General features: G+C 37.2%; 1 protein-coding gene across 12 annotated transcripts in view; it reads right to left on the bottom strand.

Annotated features, from left to right (window-relative positions):
• LOC126373556 (uncharacterized) overlaps positions 1-25,265 on the bottom strand; it is a 163,123-nt gene that overhangs the window by 41,062 nt on the left and 96,796 nt on the right. The window contains exon 1 of one of the 12 annotated variants that reach the window (XM_050019747.1): positions 24,133-24,441. The exons of 7 other annotated variants lie outside the window; for them this stretch is intronic. The gene's annotated coding sequence lies outside the window, so the exon portion shown is untranslated. Of the gene's footprint in view, positions 1-24,132; positions 24,442-25,265 lie in introns of those variants that run through there. 4 more of the 12 variants (XM_050019765.1, XM_050019756.1, XM_050019773.1 and 1 more) reach the window with 4 other exon arrangements.

Below are 25,265 nucleotides of genomic sequence, written 5' to 3'. Positions count from 1 at the left end.
ACATCACATTAAAAACCTCAAAAATAACAGTATTTCTCCACTATTTAATGGATGTTATTACACATACAAACCTTCCACTTGAATCAATTTATCTATTAAAAAAACCGCATCAAAATCCGATGCGTAGTTTTAAAGATTAAAGCGTACATAGGGATATAGGGACAGAAAAAGCGACTTTGTTTTATACTATGTCATCATCAATTTAAGAGCCACGCTCTTGTCGGTGTAGCATTTTCCGAATACTCTCCATGCTACTTTTTAGGGAAAAATAGGGCAGTGGTTTCCCTCTTGCCTTCCGCCCCGCAGTACTCTGTCTGACGCGAGTGGGATGGCGCCCAGAGTAGTCTATTACAAAGCCATACTAGGACTCCTGTCCTCTGCCTCTGAATAGTACTGACAGTTACTGCTGCCCTCTGTCAGGTTCCAGGTTACAGTCCCTGTGACATGCCCCTTCCGTCCTGCATTGCCGTACCGATGGCTCCCATCTCCGCCTCTGCAGCCGTTGAGGTCTTCACCCGTATCCCTGGGCAAGGGTTCTACGTTATACCCCGTAGGTCTGGGTCCCTATTCGAACTCAGCCACCATCTCACTCCGGCCTACTGAAGTAAGAGGCGCCCACCCCCGCGGCAAGGACACGCCGAACAGGAATTGCCCCAGTGGAGGGCAGAGAAGATACTATGTACTGAAGTAATTTCGCATGGACAAGAGGAGGACCCGGTGGTGTAATGGTTAACACACTCGTCCCGGCTTGACAAGAGCTGCGGGTTCAAGTGCCGTCCGAGTGATATTTTTTTTCGATTCAAATTTTCTCTTTGTGTGTTTCCCTAAGCACGGGTATAAAACAAAAATCATTAAAAGATTGGTATGTATACCATCTCTTTGGTACGTAAGCTGTGATTGCTTGTGCTGTCAACAAAAACCAGGCCTGGTTAAAAGAGTGAAGAAGCTGATCACGTAAGTGTTTCCCTTTTTCTTTGAGCTGGGCTATTTTCAGAGTATAGAGACAGCGCAAGTGGTTAGGATTCTTCCTTTCCACCTTTTTTCTTTTTTCGCATTAATGTGTATCAAACACATAAGACGATCCTTCGAGCCGGATTCTTATCCGTGAACAAGTAATTTCTTACCGCAAAATCGCATTCTTTGATTCCGGAATTTGTTGCTCTTTCATAAGTAACAAATGGTAATAGCTTACAGACCGATGGGGCTGTAGTTATTTACTTCTATACTGCTTTATTCCTTACTGCATTTTTATACCCAATTTCTCTCTATACCATGTAAATATTTCTGGAAGAAGCTATTAAGGAATAGCAAAAACATACTATATTTTATAATTATGACAACAAATGGTTCATAATTTCACCACTGTTTACGAATAATTCGCTGGGTTCAAGGACTGAACTTTTGATCTTTGATTGTACATCCACTTCTCGCCAGCTCGCACGTGATATCAATTGTCTAACCAAATATGAATAGTAACTTATGAAGTCGAATTCAGGGGCTCATGAGATGATTTTGCGTCACCTGTACGCGATGGAAGAGAGAGAATCGCCTGAGCAAAAACGACCCCTGTTTAGGTCTTGATCGGACGCAAAAGAAATCAAAAATCAGTGGCAGTGTTAAGGCATGATAAGGCAGTGTTACAGCATCTCTATCCTGCTATTATTATTAGCATGCAAATGTCGAAAATGTCGAGAAAGCGAATTGTCCGTTTAATTACAAAATAGAAAACCCAATACCCTATAAGGTCGATATGGCAGTAACGTAACGTAAAACAAGACATACATACAAACAGCGGTCACCTATTTGGTATATAAACCATATGAGCGAACGGTACCTTTACCCATTCAGTGTCTTATAGGCCACATCCATTGAATACAAATACACAAATACCTACTTTAAATGTTAAGTATTCATTCAAGTATTCATAGAACACCGCGTTCCAGATTCTAGGAAAATTATCTATGACAAGTCGAAGGTCGTATGTTAAGATAGTGGGTTTAAAAACAACGTAAGTGTATTATTTATTTTTGTATAATTATGTAAACATTTATACATTTTTGTATATGTATGTATTTATACATGTATAATAAGTGTTTATATAATTATGTTATTGTGCATGTATTTATTCGTAAGTTGTACTTAGTTTGTACGCGCAAACTTTAAACTTTTTTTTTACATATTTCCTTTCCTTATGGTTGTCTGGAATAAATCAAGGCCGCCATTTGACATGTACCTAGTTAAGTCTCTTTTGTAAATATTTTCTTTTATTTTGGTGCAATAAAGTATATTTGTATTTGTAAGTCTAGCCATAACTGACATAATTTTAATTCACGGGTTCGAATTTCGGCTCGGGTTCTCAACCACTGAATTCGCCTTGGTGACAACAATAAGTACACAACAATTATTTGTAATTATCTAAGATTCGAACTCACAAAGGCTAATCACCGCTGAGCACGTGATAATCATTTGTGATCCAAACATGAATTCGAAAACAAATTCGACAGTCATTGGTTTAAGCCTGCGCTGGATTCAAACCTGCGATCTCAAAGTGAGAGGCAAGACTTCTACCAACTGGGCTACCACGGCTCATCAAAAGTTTATGTTATAAAAATATATATGTTAAGAACCTACCTTATAAAAACCTACCTACCTTAATGATACTAAGATGTTACTATTTGAAAAGCTTCCGCCCCTCTTTTAAACTTCTATTTTGTTGTGCCCGAAAGGGTCTGTGATGTGAACTCATAATATAACTGACCAACTTGTACACAATCATAGTATATACGTTCGGATAATATAGTATGCTTCGAAAGGCACGTTAAGCCATTGGTCCTGGTTACTACTTACTGATATAACTAAGTAGTCGTTACATGAGTCATGTCAGGGGCCTTTGGCGGCTCAATAATAACCCTGACACCATGGTTGATGAGGTTGGTAATTCGCCTCACAACCCACACGATAGAAGAAGATAGTATAATATGCAAATAAAGGATATTAAATATTTGAATAAAAATTAGACAACTTACGTAATAACAACGAATAGCGTTGACTATTATCGTTGTCATATCCATGGCCAATAATATTAAGATGCGGTCGTAAATTGCAAGAGTCATTACAGGAAATTCATTACATTACACTTTCTCCTAAGAACACGAGGAAGCTGTATTTGAATAATGCAAGAGATTATGAAGATTCTTCCTGCAGTTGCACAGGTTATTACCGGAAGGGCACAGCCTTACGGCGTAGTATAGATACACAAATAGTGTCACAGCCTTCTTCTATACTGCACTAGAAATTAACATAAAACATTAATCGTCGTCTGTTTATTCAACTAGTTAGAATCAGAATCAATTATTCATCGTAATTATCATGGATAAACTTGTTGAAGGTCAATGTAACATTTTTTACGTCATTTCGCAAGGTGTTATGGCTGAGGAGAAGAAATGTCAAGAAACTGCAACAGTAACACATCTTTTAAAAACCAATGAGGAGGGTATACAATACAATACAAGTTATTTAATAATTAAAGGAACACATTCAATACCAGACATTTTTATCATGTAGGTAGTCATTAATCTTATAATAAGCTTTTTTACATAAAGTAAGCTTCACATGAGCTTTAAATTTATTTAATTATAATCTGTGCTAGGTATGCGTGATCCACCCAAGACCACATCGTCACTTACCATCAAGTGATAAATATTGTAGTCAAACGCGAGCCTATACTATTTAAAAAAAAATGACCCCGGTCAAATGCTTCCGCCGGGTCTTACTTTAGTGAAACCGGTTATTAGAGTTATCAATCCTTCCTGCCCGATGCGTCAAGGTCACATGCTCGGCGATCGGGATCGTGTAGTCTAATAGCAAATTGGTGGGTGTAACCATGGCAACCACGACAACGAGTTTAATAGCGTAGATTTTTCCAATTTCGATGCGCGATCCCGTGACCTTGACGCATTGGGCAAGATGGATTGGTCCTCGTTAAATTATCGCTTTTTTTATTCATAAGATAAAGCTGCGGACCGTCTGTATCTCTTTAAGGTTTTTGTATGGAGTATCCGGGCTGTTTTACTAAGTAGTTTAAAAAAAAAAAAAAACAAAAAATATCTTTGGTCTATACTTACTTACTTATTTTAATTATGAATAAATTCAGAGTAAAAATTTGAGCTCTGCAACTCCAAATTCAAATTCAAATATACTTTCTTGAACCAAAATAAAAGAAAATAGTTAACTTCGTTACGACCTCTCATACTGTTAATATATACTTAATCCCTAGTACAATAACTCGAAGATACTTTCAAGTGAGTCTTAGTGTTTCCTCGTAAACGGCGCGGGCGCAGGCGACCACTTTCATCTAGCGAATACCATCGCATAAGCGATATGGGAAAATTATTCTAACCTGTTTCGTCGCAGGTCCGGACTAAGGCAGGGGCCACATACATATATCCCAATTGGGGTAGTCAGATGTATCATCAGATGAATTAAGTATCCACACCTTATCGAGTTTTCAGTTAACCCAACGTGCTAGGTGGTGAGCCAAAGAAAATTCTGACAACGCTTACGAATTACAGTCGCAATAAATATCATATACTTACCCACTTTACCCTGAAACCACTGAACCCTGTCGCACTATCATATTTGACATATAATGAGACTTACGGTTTAATTTGTCAAAAAGTTAATGTGACATGGTTTCAAAGTGTAGACATATTAGTACTCGTGACGGTACGAGCAGATTGTAGACATAAGAAAAAAGGAATTAAGTACATTTGTTAAGAAAATTCTCGAAAGACGGCCCTGTTGTAAATAAATATATAAGGTAAAACAACATTTAATACGGTGTGTCTTACAGGAAAATCTTGCGATTTCCTTGGTTTTTAATATACCTAAGTCTAGTTAGCTATGTCCAAAATCAAGACTTGGCCCAAAGGACAAGTATCCTGGTCATAAAACACAAAAAAGTCAAAACTGAAAGAAGGTTAAATAGGTGAATAGTTATTTTTTTTCTTCTACTTATTGCTCTTTGACAACTTATTATTAATAACAATTGATATCACGTGGTTTCCTTTGATTTGTGCCCGGTTAAAAGCAATAGAGAGATTCTAGAAGCACACGACCCTACCACTGCTGGGGCACGGGCCTTCTATAAACACTTCTGCCTACCCGTTTGGGGATACAGCCGTGGCGTTATACTTAATACCATAATACAAGTACATTTCTATAACTGTATTCACTTTTCATTTCCCAGCAGGGCGCAACGGGCGACGTTCGCACTTTCGCTAGATATCTCTTATAGGTAATTTAGTAATTGGCCGATGCGTCTGCGCATTACGATAGTCACGATCACGCTCATAATGTATCGTGTTAGAAGGATGTATGTGGTCATACAGTTAGTTTTTTTTTCTTCACGTAATTTCTGGAAGCCTAAGTTATTTGTTTTCTTATTGTCTTTGTCTTCAAGGTCGAAACCATTGTGGTCATATAATATTTTCTTTTGTCTCTGCTGATTTGTTACTGGGTTTCATAAACTCATATCCACACTAATATTACAAATGCGAAAGTAACTTTGTCTGTCTGTCTGATATCTCTTCAGGCTTAACGGCTAAACCGATTTAAATGAAATTTGGTATAGAGATTGTCTGAGAATTGAGACATAGCAGCACGACTACACGCCGACTGCAATTGAACTGCAATCGGACTGCCCGTTTGGTTTGCAGTTCTATTGCATAGGGAGAGATATGCATAGGGATGGATAGGGAGATCGGGCCTTAAACCACCACAAGGTCCCAGTGCGGATTGGTGGTTATTAACGACTGCTAATGCAGCCGGGACCAACGGCTTAACGTGCCTTCCGAAGCACGGAGTAACTCGAGATGATAACTTTTTTTTGTGGTCACCCATCCTATGACCGGCCTTTGCGAAAGTTGCTTAACTTCAATAATCGCAGACCGAGCGCGTTTACCGCAGCGCCACCGAGCTCCTCATTTTTTACGTTTAACGGTTTTATTTTAATGTATCAGTTTTTAGGTAATAGACTAGAATAGACAGATATGAAAAGAGGCATTTGAGGCACAAAGACCCGTTTAAAAAAAGGATTATCTACACAATATTTTTAACGTAGCCTAATTTTAATCCAGTTAGGTTAGGTTGAGGTATTCTGTGTAATTAAGCAGAAATACGGATAAATTCCATTAAGGTTTCATGTGAATAATTGCTATCATTAACCGGTTTAGTTGTGGCTATTACCTAGTATTATCTAAGATTATATAAAATTTCGCATTAGGGTGATATTGAGAATTGTAAATGTTTACTGCATTATTATGTGGTTTAATTATAGCATATTTGTTACAGTCACAGATCATAGAAAGAAGGGAGATATGCCATCGGCACTAAATTATATGATGCATGTCGCCTGTACTGCCGGTAACTCACGCCGGTCGGGTTAAAATCACTTTGTGATCCCTAGTTTGGTTAGGCCATTACAGGCTTTGTCATGTTTTTCTATGACGTCACTGTTTTTCATACAACTACAAAAAAAAAACAAAAGCAAAAGGGTAGCGTCGCTGTTAAGCAGAGTAAGGAATACCTAGCTCCAACAATATTCTTAAGTTGATTAGTGACGGACGTAATATACGATCCCGACGACCCGATTACTCTAGCCATAGAGACAGCCAATCAGCTCGCGACACCAAACACTTCAGGACCCCGATACCGACCCCGCCGGCGTGGTCGACGATTTCCCTCATTCAGCGCTTATCGCTATCGACCCACTAGGGTTGATTAATTCTTTCAAATATTTTTCCTCTCAGACGACGCCCTGAGCCGAGGTTCGCGCCCAACTGGGCACCCTCAGGCGTGTTGTCTTAAACGTTGTACCGGGTGAGAGCCTTCAGCGCTCCCCATTTGTCCGGCCAAGTAGTTAATGCCATCTGCGGCAAATCTACAATAAGTCACGTCAAAAAAAAAAATGAGATGCCTGACAGCCCGTTTATAAAACACTAGGTCCAGACTCATGTGTGCTGTTCAGGGACCAAGGGTAGGTCATATATGAATTAATTTTCTGATACTCCAATCCTTACTTAAATTAAATTAAATTACTAACCTAGTTTGTAAGTCACTGTACTAACAATATAGTATATGGATTAATGTCCGAAATAAAGATATATTTTTTTTATTTTTTTTTATAATTCCGTCTTCTGACGTTTAGAAAAAAGTAACTGATTTGACTAGTTGAAAACTAGCCTATTAGGTACCCCATCCGGTTGATTGAGGGGAGGCCTGTGCCCAGCAGTGGGACGTATATAGGCAGTTTATGAAGTAGATAGTTACCAAGTTAAGAAATCAAAAATAAACTATAATTAAGTAAAAAAAAAAACAAAAATTATACTTGCAAAGCTGTGTTCAAACAGATCATTGGTTTGAATGTAATGACATTTATGAGGCAATGTTTTAGCCAACACACAAGCTTGTAACCATGTTTCATCATGGTTGAAACCACCTGTATGGGGAATACTTATTACTTGTACTTAAGGCTGGACATAGACGACACGACGGCCACAATAATCGCTCTACTTCTTCTTCTTCTATCGTGAGGGTTGTGAGGTGGAGTACCAACCTCATCAACCCTGGTGTCAGGGTTACTATTGAGCCGCCAAAGGCCCCTGACATGACTCATGTAACGACTACTTACTTACATCAGTAAGTAGTAACCGGGACCAACGGCTTAACGTGCCTTCCGAAGCACGGATCATCTTACTTTTTGGACAATCAGGTGATCAGCCTGTAATGTCCTAACTAAATTAGGGATCACAGTGATTTTTGTGATATGTCCCCACCGGGATTCGAACCCGGAACCTCCGGATCGTGAGCCCAACGCTCAACCACTGGACCACGGAGGCCGTTAGGTTAGGTGCGTATCGCTCTACTAAATTAATACTTTATTTATAGCATTTTTTTTTCATTTCCTTTTTGGTGACAAATGGGGAGCGCTGAAGGCTCTCACCCGGTACAACGTTTAAGGCAACAGGCCTGAGGGTGCCCAGTTGGGCGCGAACCTCGGCTCAGGGCGTCGTCTGAGAGGAAAAATATTCGAAAGAATTAATCGACCCTAGCGGGTCGATAGCGATAAGCGCTGAATGAGGGAAATCGCTAACCACGCTGGCTTATTTATAGCACGCGTGTTTGTATACAAAGTGACATCGTAACGAAAACTTTGAGAGATGATTTAGATAATGTACTTTTTTACACCTATATCAATAATGGTATTATGTCTTATTTATTTTTTCTAATTTTTTAATTCTTGTTTTTTATTATTTATTGCTGTCGCGTCGCCTCGTCTGTATAAATCTTTATGTCTGTCGTATAGTTGATGTGATAATTATTACAATTTTACTGAGGCAGTTTGAGGTTGCAAAATGAATATCATAAGTGTACCGAGTATGTGGTCTTTTAGGAATTTTGAAAGTAACTGGTAATGGGTTGTTTGCAATCTTGTGATTGAAATTAACGAACGTAGGTGTCTAATTAAAAAATAGTGATAGTTTTGTCTAGAAGTCTGTTTAGACAAGCGATTTCTCTTCCTAAATATAATATTGCTAAAAATATTTAACCAATAAAGATTTTATTTAGTTTTACCCTATACATATACCTTTATTTATCAGAAAGTCTCGCGGAAAAATGAATTTAAGTATAGTAGTCTAAGTATAGTAGTATAATCTAGTAGGAATTGGTCTTTGATAGACAAGAATGGAGAATGCTGCACCGACAAGAGCGAGGCTCTTAAATTAGTGATGATGATGAATAGTCCGTTAGAAGTAGAAATTAACAATTAATATGAACATTAGCTGTGATTGTCTTCATTATACTTGTGGCTCTGCCCACCCTATTAGGGATGGCTGGAATGTAAGTATGTATGAAGTAGAAATTAAACCTAATCAAGCAATTTTTAATTTAAAAATATTCTTTTTAACAATTTAGTTTCATAGAAAAATAACTTTGAAATGTCTTTTGATACACATTGGTATGTCTGGGATCTTTACCGCATTTGTATAATATTTAAGTAGCCGCAGCATAGCAGCCGTATATCGCGCGACATAGCCAATACATAGAGTTGGCTACTTATATCGCAACTAACGCGATATGCCGTATGCGAGCAACATGTTATGGAGGTTGGTAATTGCAGGAATCTTATGATTTCACATCACAGATGGTAAGAAGCCCAAACTGGTTATTAGAAGTAGCAATTTAAGCAAATACTCGTATATGTAAGCAGTAATCAAGAGATTTAATTATCATATTAACAGACAGATTATTGAAAAATAATGATAATCATATTGCATAAAATTAACAGCTGATCAACTGTGATATAACTATTTAGGCTATTTGATTGTAATCTAGATGTTAAGTCATAATCATAAACTTGTTTACTGTCACACACTTACGTTATTTTGACTTATTTATGTAAGTAGGTATCTTATTGGGAAGATCAGTTTCTTTTATTGTATAACAGTTATACATACAGACATCTAAGATAACCTGTGTGTTTTTTCAACGTGACTTAGCTGTGCCCCATATGGCATTCACTACCTGACCTAAAAAAGTAAGATGATTCCGTGCTTATGGGCACGTTAAGTCGTTGCTATTAGCCGCAAAAAACCTCCACCAACCCGCAGTAGCGTGGTGGAGTATGCTCCATATCCCCTCCAGTTGATAGAGGGGAGGCCTGAACCCAGCAGTGGGACGTATATAGCTGGTCATCAAAAACATCGATGGTCGTAACATCGAACACTTTGCATCGAAAGGTCACTACAGAGGCATGCGTGCTTAGTATCGAAGGTATGCCTCATTGACATGGTGACAAAATATTGACAGAACTTTTGTATTGAAAAAAATCGCGCGAAACGATAAAAAAGAAAATTGACTTTAGAACAAAGTGTCAATGTCAGGGGTTCGAACTCCCGCTCGGGCTTTAAACAAAAAATGAATTTAATGAATTTGAATTCTTATTAGGTTATTACAAAGTTAGTGATTATTTAGAAGATATGAATGCATGGGATTAACTGTCTGAGTCACATATTAGGCAGCTAAATTACTCAATTGTATAAAATATTTTATGTTTATTTTTTCAAAGAACGTCTAGACCGAGTCTGTGCCGAGGTTTTTCTTGCAGCTTCTTTTGCAGGTTGTGAGAATCTTCAGTAGTTTTAGGCGGATGAGACGTTCGTTATGTAAAAATTGACGATCAAAGTGTAAATATGTTACCTACTGAATAAAGATATTTTTGAATTTGAATTGGATCATAGATTTAATCAAATCAAATCAAATCAAGGATTTGTGCCCGATTGATGGCAATATTCTCGCCCCTTATTACATGGGACTTGGATATAACTGGCGAGGAATAGGAGTATATTATATACACCTGTCCCCCGCCCCCCTATGCACCCCTGTCTACCCCATCGTGGATATTGGCGTGATACTATGTTATGTGTGTGTAAACTAATTATGTTAATTATCTTACTTGCCATGTGTGACATGCCTTAACTTCTACTTACTACTACCACAGATCATATAATACTAACGCTACTACTACACAACTTACTACTTGGTTACTACTTACTGCTGTAAGTATGTAGTCGTTACATGAGCCATGAGGAGCTCGGTGGCGCAGCGGTAAACGCGCTCGGTCTGCGATTGTTGAAGTTAAGCAACTTTCGCAAAGGCCGGTCATAGGATGGGTGACCACAAAAAAAATAAGTTTTCATCTCGTGCTTCGGAAGGCACGTTAAGCCGTTGGTCCCGGCTGCATTAGCAGTCGTTAATAACCATCAATCCGCACTGGGCCCGCGTGATGGTTTAAGGCCCGATCTCCCTATCCATCCATAGGGAAGGCCCGTGCCCCAGCAGTGGGGACGTTAATGGGCTGATGATGATGATGACATGAGCCATGTCTTTGGCGGCTCAGTAGTAACCTCAGGGTTGGTATTCCACCTGACAACCCACACGATAAGAAGAAGGCTTCTAGATTACTGCGAGTAGCGTGTTTTAAGTAGCAAATCTGCGCGCAGAAATAGTAAACGACAAGCCAAATCCAGCGGCTTATACTACGAATATAGTAGTAAATATGTAAAGTCTACTATCTCGTACGCATCTAGTATGATCTCATAATTAGATCACGATGTTCTATGCGCGTAACAATGTAATAATTACATGCGCAAAGAATGCAATGTGAAAATCGTTGAATTGAGATCGAGCAAAGTTTTAATTGGATAGTAACCTAGGTCAAAGATACATTATTATGAAATACTGATTTGGTACTTAATAAAAAAAGATCTACAAATGACGAAAAACACTTTATTTTTTCCATTTTTTCTACTTACCTAACTAATTTATGAATAGGAATTTGCCATCGACTCGCAAAGAAGAAGAATAGGAATAATATTTCTAATATTTGACTGGGTCGAAGATAAATTATAAAATATTACTCTAGGCATAGAATCCTATCTAAGATGTTAAAAAAACAATTTCATTTTACTTTTTGACTTATTTTCGAATCTAAATTGTGAATTAAGTAACAATGAGTACGACGTTTGACCGCTTTTATTTATGACGTCACAGGACAGTATTTCCGTACGAACTAAAGAAAACTTTTCACTTTTTGTTTATCCCCATATAAAAATACTTGAACACTTTCATCCATCTGATGGTTAGGTTCCCAGGTTTTTCTTCGCGAGCCCAGATATTATGCATGTCTCGTACGTGGGAAACCGCCGGTAGACACAATTATTATAACTGCGAGTGTCGCTTCTATGGAGATGGAGTCTTTCCCGTACGTGACGGTTTCACCAGACCGTCTTCATATAGTGAAATCCTCGAATGCGCCATTTAGAAAAATTACATTCGGGTGTGATTTTTGTCAACAAACCCTCGCACTAAACACGATAGTTTCCTACTGCCATCCAGGTAAAAAGTAGTCTCAGCTTATATCCGAAATTAAATTAATGAAATATAGATTGTGTTGAAGAAAAACACACCTTTTTTTGACGTGACTTATTGTAGATTTGCCGCAGATGGCATTAACTACTTGGCCGGACAAATGGGGAGCGCTGAAGGCTCTCACCCGGTACAACGTTTAAGACAACAGGCCTGAGGGTGCCCAGTTGGGCGCGAACCTCGGCTCAGGGCGTCGTCTGAGAGGATAAATATTTGAAAGAATTAATCGACCCTAGCGGGTCGATAGCGAGAGGGAAGAAAAACACACCAAAATGTGTTTTTTGTTAACAAAACTCACGCTTGTTTTAATCCAGGTAAAAATTCCGGTTTAAATTTTTACCCGGATGAAAACTAATTTAAAGAAATCGAAGTTTTGTTAAAGAAAAACACCAGAGTGTGATTGTACAAAAACATTCGTGATTTTCTCTACTACTGTAACTGTGTGTAATCCTGTGGCCTCTACTTGGTTTTTTAACGGGGAGCGTCGGTTCGAATCCCCGGACTTGCACCAATGAGTTATCAATTTACCTTAAGTGCAGTTTTCATCTACAGACGACTCGGCCGTTATAGACGGCGCGGGCTCACAACCCATCACGTTAGTCTAACAGAAAGCTCGGTGAGGTGTGGGTACTTAGTTCATCTTGCGATGGATGTACCTCTGACTACCCCAGTAGGCTAGTTTCCAACTAGTCAAATCAGTACGTTTTACTAAACGGCAAAACACGAAATTACTAAGGAAATTGTATGAAAAAGCACACTGTGGAGTAGCGTGGTGGATGATCTTTTTTGACGTGATTTATTGTAGATTTGTTGCATATGGCAATCACTACGTGGCCGGACAAATGGGGGAGAAAAGTACGATATACCTCCTCCGGTTGGTTGAGAAGAGGCTTGTACCCAGGAGTGTTATGTGTCCTATGTGTATGTATGTTTTAAGTCAGGTAAAATGTTTTGTGAAAAATACTTTTTGGGATTTTTTTTCAGATAATTTATCCAAATAAAATATGCGCTTTTTTGGTTAATGAACATGCTTTAGAGGTACTTATAGGTAGGATTTCTCATTCAATGTCATTTTTTTTTTACTTATTCCCAAACAATAGACAGTTTTACATGTTGTCTTAACAGTTTAAACAATTAATACTTACAATACCTACTTATTTTTAGCAATGACGGCTTGAACTCCAAACAAGATTTATCTAACTTAAATTCGTACTTTTTGTGGGTATTTTTAAAATTGTAAAAAGGTGTTTGTTTCCTTTGCCTCATAACCGGTTCAAAGTACGCGGTAAGATCGTTCACACACAGTTTTTATATCCACTACATAACAAAAATACCTATGTTCTTTACACTCAAAAACAACGAACTAAAAAAAAAATTGTGAAATATTTATTTTTTTCCAGACGATGAGTTGCGGTGTACAGAAAAACCTAGGTTAAACCTAGGATAGGTTTATGAGACACCGTTTTTGATTGTAATTTTTTTATTGTTACTTTGAATAAAAAAAAAACTCAATTTTGAGTTTCTGTTGTTTTCTTTGACGACTTTTTTGTAACTTATGGAAATAAACTTATTTTGAGTATATTTTAAGGGGGCTAAAAATAACACACTCGGGTAATTAATAACAAATTCGGTACTTAAAATGGGTGACATTTACAAGTGTAAAAAACAAAATATAGTGTCTATAGTATAGTTTCTGCAGTTTGTGTGGCTTCCAGTCTATGTAGTGTAATACATACATTCTCTGCTTACCCCGGTGGGAAATAGGCGTGACTTTTGGTATGTGTATGTATTTAAAAACAAAATAATAATGGCGGCTTTTTGCAATACAAAAATAAGCAGTAAAAAACTAATAAGAATTGAATAGTTGTTTGTCTGTTAAGATTTAAAGAAGAGGTTTGAATTTTTCCGTGATTGCGGTTGACCCTTTTAAAATATTTTTTTCTTGGATATTTATTTTTGTTCGCATTAATTATAATTTATAAGGATAACATGGAATATTCTGACCAAACAAAAACTTCTCCAATTTTTTGTCCCCATCACAATTTGTAAGTGGTATTTTGATGTTCTTTATTTAACGTATTCGGCGAAGTAGGTAGTTTATGCCATGTACAATAAATAAATCTACAATAAATCGCGTCAAAAAATAATTAAAAAAATATTTCATTACAGGAAAAAATAAGAAAATATGCTCTCAATGCGTCTTATTGGGGCTTCGGGGGATGCTAGGGCTGGTAGTTATTTCTGCCAGAGAATTAGCCTGGCGATTCAGAGGGGTAATGCTGCCAGCCTGTTGGGCACTTTGCCTCGATGTGACGCTTTGGAGGAGGTTTTTTATTTATAAGATGTGTTTGTTTTGTTTTTAATTGTTTGAATAAATGTACTTAGAAAATATTATTTTTTTAAATGAGACCAAAAAAGAACTTGGAAGTTTTAGAGAATGCAAAGATTTAACAAGGGTACCGAAATTTTTTGTTTTATGTTTAATTTTAATCCCATGTAATGGAAACCTCTTGCCATTAACCGAGCACAAATCGTGGAAACCACGTGATATCAATAATTATTTATGACACAAACATGAATTACAACGAGCCATGTCAGGGGACTTTGGCGGCTCAGTAATAACCCCGACAGCAGGGTTGACGAGGTTGGTATTCCACCTCACAACCCACACGATAAGTAGTATTATGGTGTTAATTGGAGGTAAAAAGAGACACGGCTTTAGTATTGTACATATACAAGGTGTTCAGAGGGAAAATCCACAAATCCAGAGATCCTGTCCACGTTAGGGTTGTTAGTACCGGTAGACGGTCGCAAAACCAGGCGGCCCCCGCGCATATTCGTGTTGCCCACCGCGCGCACCAACATCGGCAGATATGCTCCAGTAGCGCACGCACTTAGGACCATCAACGATATTTCTCAGCAGTGTACTGACATCGACCTATTTACGTGTTCGTTGACGGAATTCACGGAGTTAGTTATTAAATTCTTTAGTTAGGTACTAATGTTATAATTGCATTACATAGTCGAATTGGGACTGCCTGTAATGTCTATGTAATTTGTGTTAATAAATAAATAAATAAATTCTCTGGATTTTGACCAATACCCATAAAAATAACCTTTGCATAGTATATTACGAACGCATACAGTTATCAGGCTGTAAACCCTTATCTAAGGCTGTGTACACAGTCAGTGACGTCACGAGACCTTGTACCGTATAGTTCAGGTTTGCTTATCATAAACGACTACATTAGTTGGTCTATAATAGTTCTACGCAGTTTTTTTTTGCCATAACTTTTTAGCATTACAATTGCTTTAATTTTTAGTTTACTGCAATTACTTTTTAGTTTTTTTGTTTGTATTTTATCTAGGTATGAGATACTTAGGTAATCATTATTATAATGACGAACGCCGCCGTCTAGTGGTCGATCTTGGGCTCACGATACGGAGGTCCCGGGATCGAATCCCGTGGGGACATATCACAAAAAGATTACTTAGGTTCTTAACAAGCTGATCACCCCATTGTCCGAAAGTAAGAAGATCTGTGCTTCGGACGGCATGTTACGCAGTTGGTCCCGTACGTACGGGACTACAAGAACTACAAATAATCAAGAAACTATTTGCAGCCACTTTTGATACATAGTCCTAAGGTGGATAATGATAAACCGTATGATGATAGGGGATCAGCCTATCGCTCTTACAGATGATCCATCATGTTCGACAGGACGCTGTCCCTCTGTCGCCTTTTACGACATGCACGGGAAGATAGGCAGCTGAACGCATTCTATGTTTTTTTTGACATACTTCAAGTATTGAAATGAAAACTTATGTTTTTCATACTTTTCTTGTATACAACCCACATTCTCGAGAAATGCGTTTAGGAGGTACGACCTATATTGGGCTGGTTTTCCCTTCGGGTTGGAAGGCAAAACAGGCAGTTGCTTAAAAAACCGGACCTGTCAAATTTTCAGGTTAGATAAGCGAACCTGTGAAGAACGGGATAGTGCTGGGGAGATGATGACGTAATCAAAGCTAACATGTAATAATTTGAGCAAATGTGTCAACGAATCTAGGTTTCAAAGCGGTAACAGCCTAACGACGTATACTGGAATGCAGAGAATCTGCTATCAAATAGTTTTTTTGCTCATTACGACACGCCGTACGGGCAATGGTATGAAGATCTGCAGGCTCTGCACGGCATCCGCGACGCACGCGGCGCGAATTATATCGCCGGTTTCGACCAATAGACGCACCGACTGCTATCTACGTGGATAGAGTTCGCACGGCTATTCGTCAAAACCGTGGATATATTTCGCGCCCCGCGCGGCGCTGTTGTCATGCCGAGTGTGATGTGCGATTTATTATTACAGTTGACATTCCTTCAATGTACATCGAGAAACTGAGATATTTTCAAGTGTTCTACTTCCGTAAAAAATATGAAAATACTTTAACGACATTCACGGGATAGTAAACAGCTTCTTCCATCATTCCAACACATTGCTTGAACTGAATCTTTTACTAGTATTGAGAATATTGAGAATTAAAGTTTTGTTGAAGAGAATCTCATCAGAATGTGATGTTCCAATAAAGGGCTTATTATACCTACCTGTCCGATAGGCTAGATGCGTCAAGGTCACGGGTGGTTACCATGGTTCATCATCACCAGCCCATTAACGTCCTCACTGCTGGGGCACGGGCCTTCCCTATGGATGGATAGGGAGATCGGGCCTTGGTGGTTATTAACGACTGCTAATGCAGCCGGGACCAACGGCTTAACGTGCCTTACAAAGCACGGAGGAGCTCGAGATGAAAACTTTTTTTTGTGGTCACCCATCCTATGACCGGCCTTTGCGAAAGTTGCTTAACTTCAACAATCGCAGACCGAGCGCGTTTACCGCTGCGCCACCAAGCTCCTCATACCACAGTTTAAAGAACCATTATTTAAGTCTGATCTGCGGCGTTGCATTAGTTGTATATATATATATATATATATATATATATATATATATATATATATATATATATATATATATATATATATATATATATATATATACACACATATATTATAGGCATATATATTGATTGTTGTAGTATTTTTATATAATATGTAAGTCTACTTAAATTTATTGTTTATATTTTTATTGTGTTATTTTTTTTTGTCTTTATATTAGTAAGTATAATTGTTCTTGTAATTTCATAAGATTTGTACGCGTATGTAGGTATGTCTATATATGTAGTATTATACACTGCATGTATCCTTATCGTAGTAGGTCAGCTGGAAGAAATCTCTTTTTTAGAGATAAGCTTACCTGTACTGTCTGATTTCTTTGTGTGTTTCTTTCTGTGTTCTATTGTGTACAAATAAATAAATGGTTTACCGTAACCATGGTAACCACGTTCTCGACAGAGTTAGTGGGGAGTAACCATGGTAACCACCTGTGACCTTGACGCATCTAGCCTGTCGGACAGGTAGGTGTAATAAGCCCTTAACCCTTTACCGCATGGATTTTTTGATTAAGCTCAAATTAATTTACTAGGTAAAATGTACTTTTTAGAACATAGAAAAAATAAGAAAAAAATTAAATACACTTGGAAAGCTGAGAAAAATCCCAATAATATCAGTGTACCATATTTGGTACAACATGCAGTAACGTAGTATTAAGTTGACTGGCCAAATATGGTACAATATGCATTCATGTAAAAAAAACTGCTTATTTATATATATATATTTCGTAATAAAAATTTATGTATGTCTGTTGCATTGTTTTTGAAAAGTATTTGTTTGAAAAATGAAATGAAAAATAGCCAGATAATATTTCTTTTACAAAAATCTACTTTATTTTAAAAACGTAATAGAAACTTTTAAAGTATTAAAAAATGCCGTTTATTACCTAATAACGAGATTATTATGAGTTGAGAGAATTGTCTGTAAATTGTGTATGAAAACTTTGAAAGGAGTTTCTATCTTTATTAAAAACATAAATTAACTCGGCATTTGCTACACTTTACGTGTGATTTTTGAGAACATCCTTCGCTTTTACATCTCGGATTTGTCGTCAGTCCATATTGGCCAATGTCCAATGCCATCTAGAGCTACTTCTAGTGGAGGTAATTCAAGTCGGCGACGTCGCTTGATATATTCTACCTGCCACCACATGTGTCGTGGAGTCCCACGAATTCTATGTTGGGTGAGTGACTGATTATATGCAATTACTGTGACATCACTGATAAAAGAAAAATAAGGGATCATAGTCTATGGTTTTAATGTTTTTTAGAGAGCGCGGGACTTTGCGTGTTGGCGCGAATATAAGAGAAGAGAACACGATAAGAGTACGAATCGTGAGAGACACCAGGTAATGGTTGTCTGCCTGCATGTAAGATGATGTGGAGCAAGGTCGGTAAGTCCCTGATGGCTTAGTTAAGTGAAGTGCGACAAGGCTCTTGAGATATCATGTATTATGTTACACGTTGTACAGCATGAGGTACAAAGTAGTGTCATTGAATGTAATAATTGTCACAGTGGTTCTGAGCATTAAGTTACCTCTCACCAAGTTTGACGGGTGCTCTGGGATCAGCACTAGGGTGAAGTGGACGCACTTACCCATGAGCTAGGTGGCGTGGATCGCAACGTCCAGCCAGCCTAGAAGCGAGTTTAGGGGTGGCCACCCAATCTTGAGTAGGGGGACTAGCAGTACGGGCTCTTCGCCGTACATGTTCCCCTAGTAATCCTATCTGGGCGAGATTCTGATGGATTTGCATGAGCAGATAGTGGGTGGTGAGAGGCAGGGAGGTAAAGGCGGGTTGTAGGGGTGTTGAGGAGACCCGAGGGGGCCCAGCCCCATGTACATGAGGAGATGCTCAGTTACTGCCTAACGGGTAAGAGGATCCAATGTTGCAAGCCTCACCAGTACATGGAAGTAGCCAATGCTGGTAAGGTGGATCCAACGGGTACGAGACCCGGGCCCGTGCGGAGTGCGGAGAGTAATGCGGTCTTCTACCGTCCATCAGTCGAAGATGGCTCTCAGATAAAACATAGATAGTTGAAGTATCTATGTCGGACGCGTTAGAATATGTAGCTTATATCATTAATGAGATACATATGTGATATCTCATGACCACTGAATTGTCCCTTCAAAGTTTCTATAATCTTCAATTATTGTTGTAACTTATGTGACGGTACAGTAATATACTTGTTAGTAAGTGTTATTATCATAAACGCCGCCACAACATGTGGTGATTATGTTCATAAAACTTAAAAACTTTTAAAATAGGGTGACCTAAAGTTGTAGCAAATATTTTTGAAACACCTAAAATGTCTGCTCTATCTTACTGCAAACTGTACCAAATTTGACCAAAGACAAAAAACTACCTTATTGCATACTGTACCAAATTTGCCAAGGAAAAATTACCATAAGTGCATGGTGTCCCAAATTTGGAACAATGTTTGGATGGATAAAAACCTGTCTTTTAGTTGAGCTTACATACATTTTTTGATGGTATTATGCAAAAAGAATGTTCTTCTTCAAAATTTACCAAAAAGAAGATTTATTACTCCATAAATTTTACAGATATATTTCTTTTTGCTATCCGATATCTCAAAAACGCACTTTATTCCGAACTTTCAACTACTAACTGAAAAATACGCAAGATGGGGGTACGATTGGAAAAACTATTGTGATCATGTGTTCGGATATACGATACTCTATACAAATAATAAATGTCTTGCAAGAAAGGTGGAATGTATCCGAATATTTCAATCAGTAAGTGACGTGTACCAAATATGGGTCTGTATGCGGTAAAGGGTTAAGGCGCTTACGTGGTTTTTAAGGCGACAAAATAGTTTTGATATTTCTTTATTAAAAGACATGAATTCACCAGTTTGATAAAATGATCTTCTTTTTGAAAATATAATCGTAATTGGGATCTTTTTTTTTTTTTTGACGTGTCTTATTGTAGATTTGCCGCAGATGGCATTAACTACTTGGCCGGACAAATGGGGAGCGCTGAAGGCTCTCACCCGGTACAACGTTTAAGACAACAGGCCTGAGGGTGCCCAGTTGGGCGCGAACCTCGGCTCAGGGCGTCGTCTGAGAGGAAAAATATTTGAAAGAATTAATCGACCCTAGTGGGTCGATAGCGATAAGCGCTGAATGAGGGAAATCGTCGACCACGCCGGCGGGGTCGGTATCGGGGTCCTGAAGTGTTTGGTGTCGCGAGCTGATTGGCTGCCTCTATGGCTAGAGTAATCGGGTCGTCGGGATAGTAATCGGGTCGTCGGGAAAGTAATCGGGTCGTCGGGACGTAATTGGGATCATTCGCACTCATTACTTTATGAAACGTGTTTCCCCAAACCTAACAAAAACTTGTAGAGTCACTTTGTATGAGAGCAGAGTAGACGTTTCACATACATGTAATGGCGCGAGTATTTTTTCGTCCTTATTTTATATTAACAGCTTCCATGGTCTCGTGGTTAGAGCGTTCGGCTCACGATTTAAAGGCCCGGGTTCGATTCCCGATGTCAGAATATCAAAGATTCCTCCTTTTTGGTTAAATGATAGGGGGGAGACGTGTGCTTTTTTTTGACGTGACTTATTGTAGATTTGCCGCAGATGGTATTCAGTAATCAGAATTTCATATTTTAGCTTTGACCTAAGAAACGAATTACCTAATTGCAAACGAATATGATAATTCACACTGACAGTGATAAAAATGTATTATGTGATTTACATACGGTGACTTGTCAAATTAATTACTTACACGATTTTTATTATCGTTTGCAACTTGGCTAAGGCCCCTGAGCTTTCTTTTAGACCGACATGTTACGCGGTAGTATCTAGAATGTACAAAATGTACACTTCAATCCTACAATTAGGAAGTCGCAACAATAAAAACAAATAGACCATAAACATGTTCTTTCTGAAAAAAAAAAACAATAAAAAGTGTTACTTTTAGTCTTTTACATCGCTTTATGTTTTAAAATATGTTTTTAATTATACAGTGTGGTACTTTTTTGGATGTTTCTAAAAGCTTTTTAAAGGAAGCAGTTTTTAGAAATACTTTCAGGGTCCATGACAACCTCATGTGTTTATTATTATTAGTCTTCGGCGAAGTTTTAACAACTGTAACAATTTTGGTCGAATTCTCACTTTAACTTCAAAATACTTTTTTTATATATAATTTGACTGTTTTTATTTTTTCACCTAACGGTACACATTCTTAGGAATAGTTATAAAGTAAAAGAATTATTAAAGAAAGAGGTAGCGACAAAATGATGATTTCTGAAGTAAGGTAAAAAAAAATATAGAAAAATGTACAAAATGGGTCATATCTCCTAAACCGTAAATAATTGCTGAACATACATGGGGGTGTTTCTGGTAGTCAATGAGCCCATCTATCTACTTTTTAATTTTGAACGTGAACTTTTTGGCCACCCTGTATATTTTAACAATAATGTTTCTCTCGGTCAGTGCACATGTGTGGTAGGCCCGATGCATCGTTCTATATTCAAAAATGCATAATACATATAAAGTCAATTACTGCACTCGCATTGTTACGCATTCTTATATAACTACTTATTAAATTGTATTTTTTTTTGTATTTGTAAAAGTCGATTAGTTCAGATTGTAATGTTCCTGTTACGTACGGAAATTTGAAGCAAAAATCAATAATGAAAAGAGAAATTCTTTTGTATTATAAAATATACAAAATAAAATAAATATTTAAATACAAAATAACTTTTATAGCAACTTCAGCCCACGAGTAGGGATATAACTTGTTATACTTACTTAAGTCTGAAAAAAATAGTGATGTGATGAGTACTTATCTAACTTATTTTAGTAAGTAAATCTTGAGGTTATCACTGACCTCAAGATTTACTTACTATAATAATATTACTATAAATTACATGTTACAAGTGTCAATATTTATTTCACAAGTTATTTTACAATCCCTCTACTGTTTTGATGAACGTAATTTACACGTAACGTGAGTAACTTGTAGCTTGTGAACGTGTAGACTTGTAAGTTTTGATACAGGCACTGGTACCCTATTACTCCTGGTCTTTAGCCACACACCGGACACTTCACAAATTAAAGATTTCCCCTAAAATTGAATACCTAATGAAAAATGACGTGAATACGGTACTAATTATATTAATGTATATATAATGAGTATATAATGTTGTATATACATATTACAGCCTCCGTGGTCTAGTGGTTAGAGCGTTAGGCTCACGATCTAGAGGTCCGGGTTCGATTCGATATTGTCGAAATCACTTTGTGATACTGTCCTTTGTTTGGTAAGGACATTACAGGCTTGAATCACCTGATTGTCTGAAAAATAAGTTGATTCCGTGCTTTGGAGGGCACGTTAAGCCGTTGATCCCGGCTATTAGCCCTAAAATACCTCCACCAACCCGCAATGGAGCAGCGTGGTGGAGTATGCTCCATACCCGCTATGGTTGTTTGAGGGGAGGCCTGTGCCCAGCAGTGGGATATATATAGGCTATTTATGGTATGTATATATAATGAGTAGTACCACCTATTACGAATTAAAATTAAATGTCGTTGATACTTGACATACTTCGATAATGAGCTGCTTAAACAGGCTACCGGCGCCTAGACCGGCTGCATAATTAGTTGTAATCACATTAATTCACTTACCTAGTCGGAAAGTTTGTTTTGTAACAACTGCATTATGTTACTAAAAGGTCGGGGGGGGGGGGGGGGGGGGTTAATCCACATCAACGCAATTCATCTAAGAAAGCAATATTACAATTTGACATTTGCGCATATAAAAGTAAGTGCGCAATGCAAACAACTGTCAAATAGCAATATTGCTTTCTTAGATGAATTGCTTCGATGTGGCCATTTAACCCCCCTGTTAGTGACATCGTAACAAAAACATTGAGGGATGATTTAGACCATGATTGTTGTTGATATCAACTCAATATCAAATGGAATTTTTCATCGCAAAAGTATGGAACTGAAAATAAAAAAACACTAACATTTTATGAATTTTGCGACGGAAAATTCCAATTGATATTAACTCAGAATCATGGTCTAAATTATCCCTCTTACTATTTGTTACGGTGTCACTAACACCCATACGTACTAACATGGATATGATTTAACTCATTATTCTGAGTTAATATCAAGTGGAATTTTGCATCGCAAAAGTACAGAATTGAAAATAATTAAAAAAAAACATGAATTTTGCGGCGGAAAATTCCAATTGATATTAACTCAGAATCATGGTCTTAATCATCACTCTCAGTATTCGTTACGATCCCACTAACACCCTGTATAAAATAAGTTCTAAGCAACTAAGCATTATTAGGTTTAAGGCTAGTCAGAAGTACGTATAATATCCATCGCAAGTCGAAGAACTTTGCGACATGTTTTTATATTTCGAATGTGTTTTAAATTTTAAACCTTTGTGTCTTCGAATTTTAAAAGTACTTAATGGTAGTGAAAGTTCAATCGCTATTACCAAACAGTTATAATTATTTACTTAAGTACTTAAACAGTTTTATAATTATGTTTTTTGACATAATTGTTAGAAATGTTGGTAAGATCAATTCTTTGTGATTTACTTGGTAGTGGGTACGTACTGATGAAGATGTTTACAAAATATGTATATTATTAACATAAATGTAGAGTTCTTACTTCCTTATCACCAGTTTGAATTTATTGTAATTTAAGCAACGAACAAACAAAATACGTTTCGTTTTTGAAAATAAAATCTTAAGTTTTTAAGTTTCGAAACAAACTTGAACATGGAACATAAGTAATTTAAGAAAAAAATCTACTGAGATAAATTTAAATTTTAAATGCGTGTTTGTGATTAAGCACTTAATAGATTTACCTTTTAGATTTTATACCTTATCCTCAATTAAAATGCAATTCATCCTAATCGATGAGGGTAAGTACATCAACTGTTATTAGGTTTTTATTGGTATACAGACTTGAAAGTTACTAGGTGATATGAATTGTGTACGATTATGTTATCAAGTAATTTTCCAAGCTAATTGTTTGAAATAGTGTTGTTAAATAGAACCCATAATGATCCTCTCCGCATAATAAAGTAGGTACCGCCATATCACACACTTGCGCAAATAAATATACACCACAATCATATACATACGTGCTTGTAAACTCATACAACAAAACCGTTATCACTTGAACTGTAAAACACTTTTACCACAGATTTAAAAATATTAAAAAGAAGTATAAAACTCACAACACTTAAAACTCGCGGTGTTTACAAAAAATAAAATAAGTTCTAAACTTAAAACTGATTAAAACCTTTTTAAATTACTTGAAATTAGGTTAAATCTCGCCGGCCAGTAACAAATTTGAAAAGAGAACGTCAATCGTTCGGAAAACGTATTCGCGACGCGAAAAATGCGCGCGAGACGCGCTTCGCGTGCAAAGTCTCAGAAGTTAATGCGCGCGCTTACTCTACTAGAACACACGGTGACACAAACCTCGGGTTTGTTAACCGCTTATAATGCTGATAATGGCCGTCAACACTTAACTTGCCGATTATAACTATAAAATCAGAGAAAACGCGCCTTTTTCCTCGCATTCGACTCTATCGTTCAGTCTTTGTCCAATATATAATAATTTAAAAGGAAATACCAATTAAACTTAAACGTAATCCGAATTAACGTTTTCATCACTACATAGTATAAAACAAAGTCGCTTTTTCTGTCCCTAAACCTTTAAAACTACGCAACGAATTATGATGCGGTTTTTTTAATAGATAGAGTGTCCATTAAATAGTGAAGAAATACTTCGTAAATAATTTCACTTTTTCCTCAGCATTGCACCCGATCGAAGCCGGGGCGGGTCGCTAGTTTTATTATAAACTTGTTTCTGGATTTAATTGCAGATGTCTTAGAGCTGTCACAAAACAAAACTTTAGATTTAAATTAATAAAAAAATACGTAATGTTTTTATATTTACTTTCCTATTATCCCTATGCTTAAGAAAACCATAACGTAACGTCGACCTTGTAAATAATTCTAATCTATATAACTATAACATCACACTGCCAGTCAATGGCCTCATAAATAATTAAATAAATACATTTCACATGTGTGGAGCACAATCTTAATCAGTATTATTAAATTAATTATACAATTCACATTATTTTCATAATAATTCTAAGTGATTCAAGTTTTACACCTACTAACTTTTGGAACTATTCATACCCTACTTTTTTATGAAATAACCCAGAATATATAAAAATAAATTGAAAATAAATTACTATAT

This window comes from Pectinophora gossypiella, chromosome 2 (genome assembly GCF_024362695.1).
Source record: "Pectinophora gossypiella chromosome 2, ilPecGoss1.1, whole genome shotgun sequence".
Lineage (NCBI taxonomy): Eukaryota > Metazoa > Arthropoda > Insecta > Lepidoptera > Gelechiidae > Pectinophora > Pectinophora gossypiella.
The sequence above is the reverse complement of the archived record's forward strand: the minus strand, read 5'-3'. Positions and strand labels throughout refer to the sequence as shown.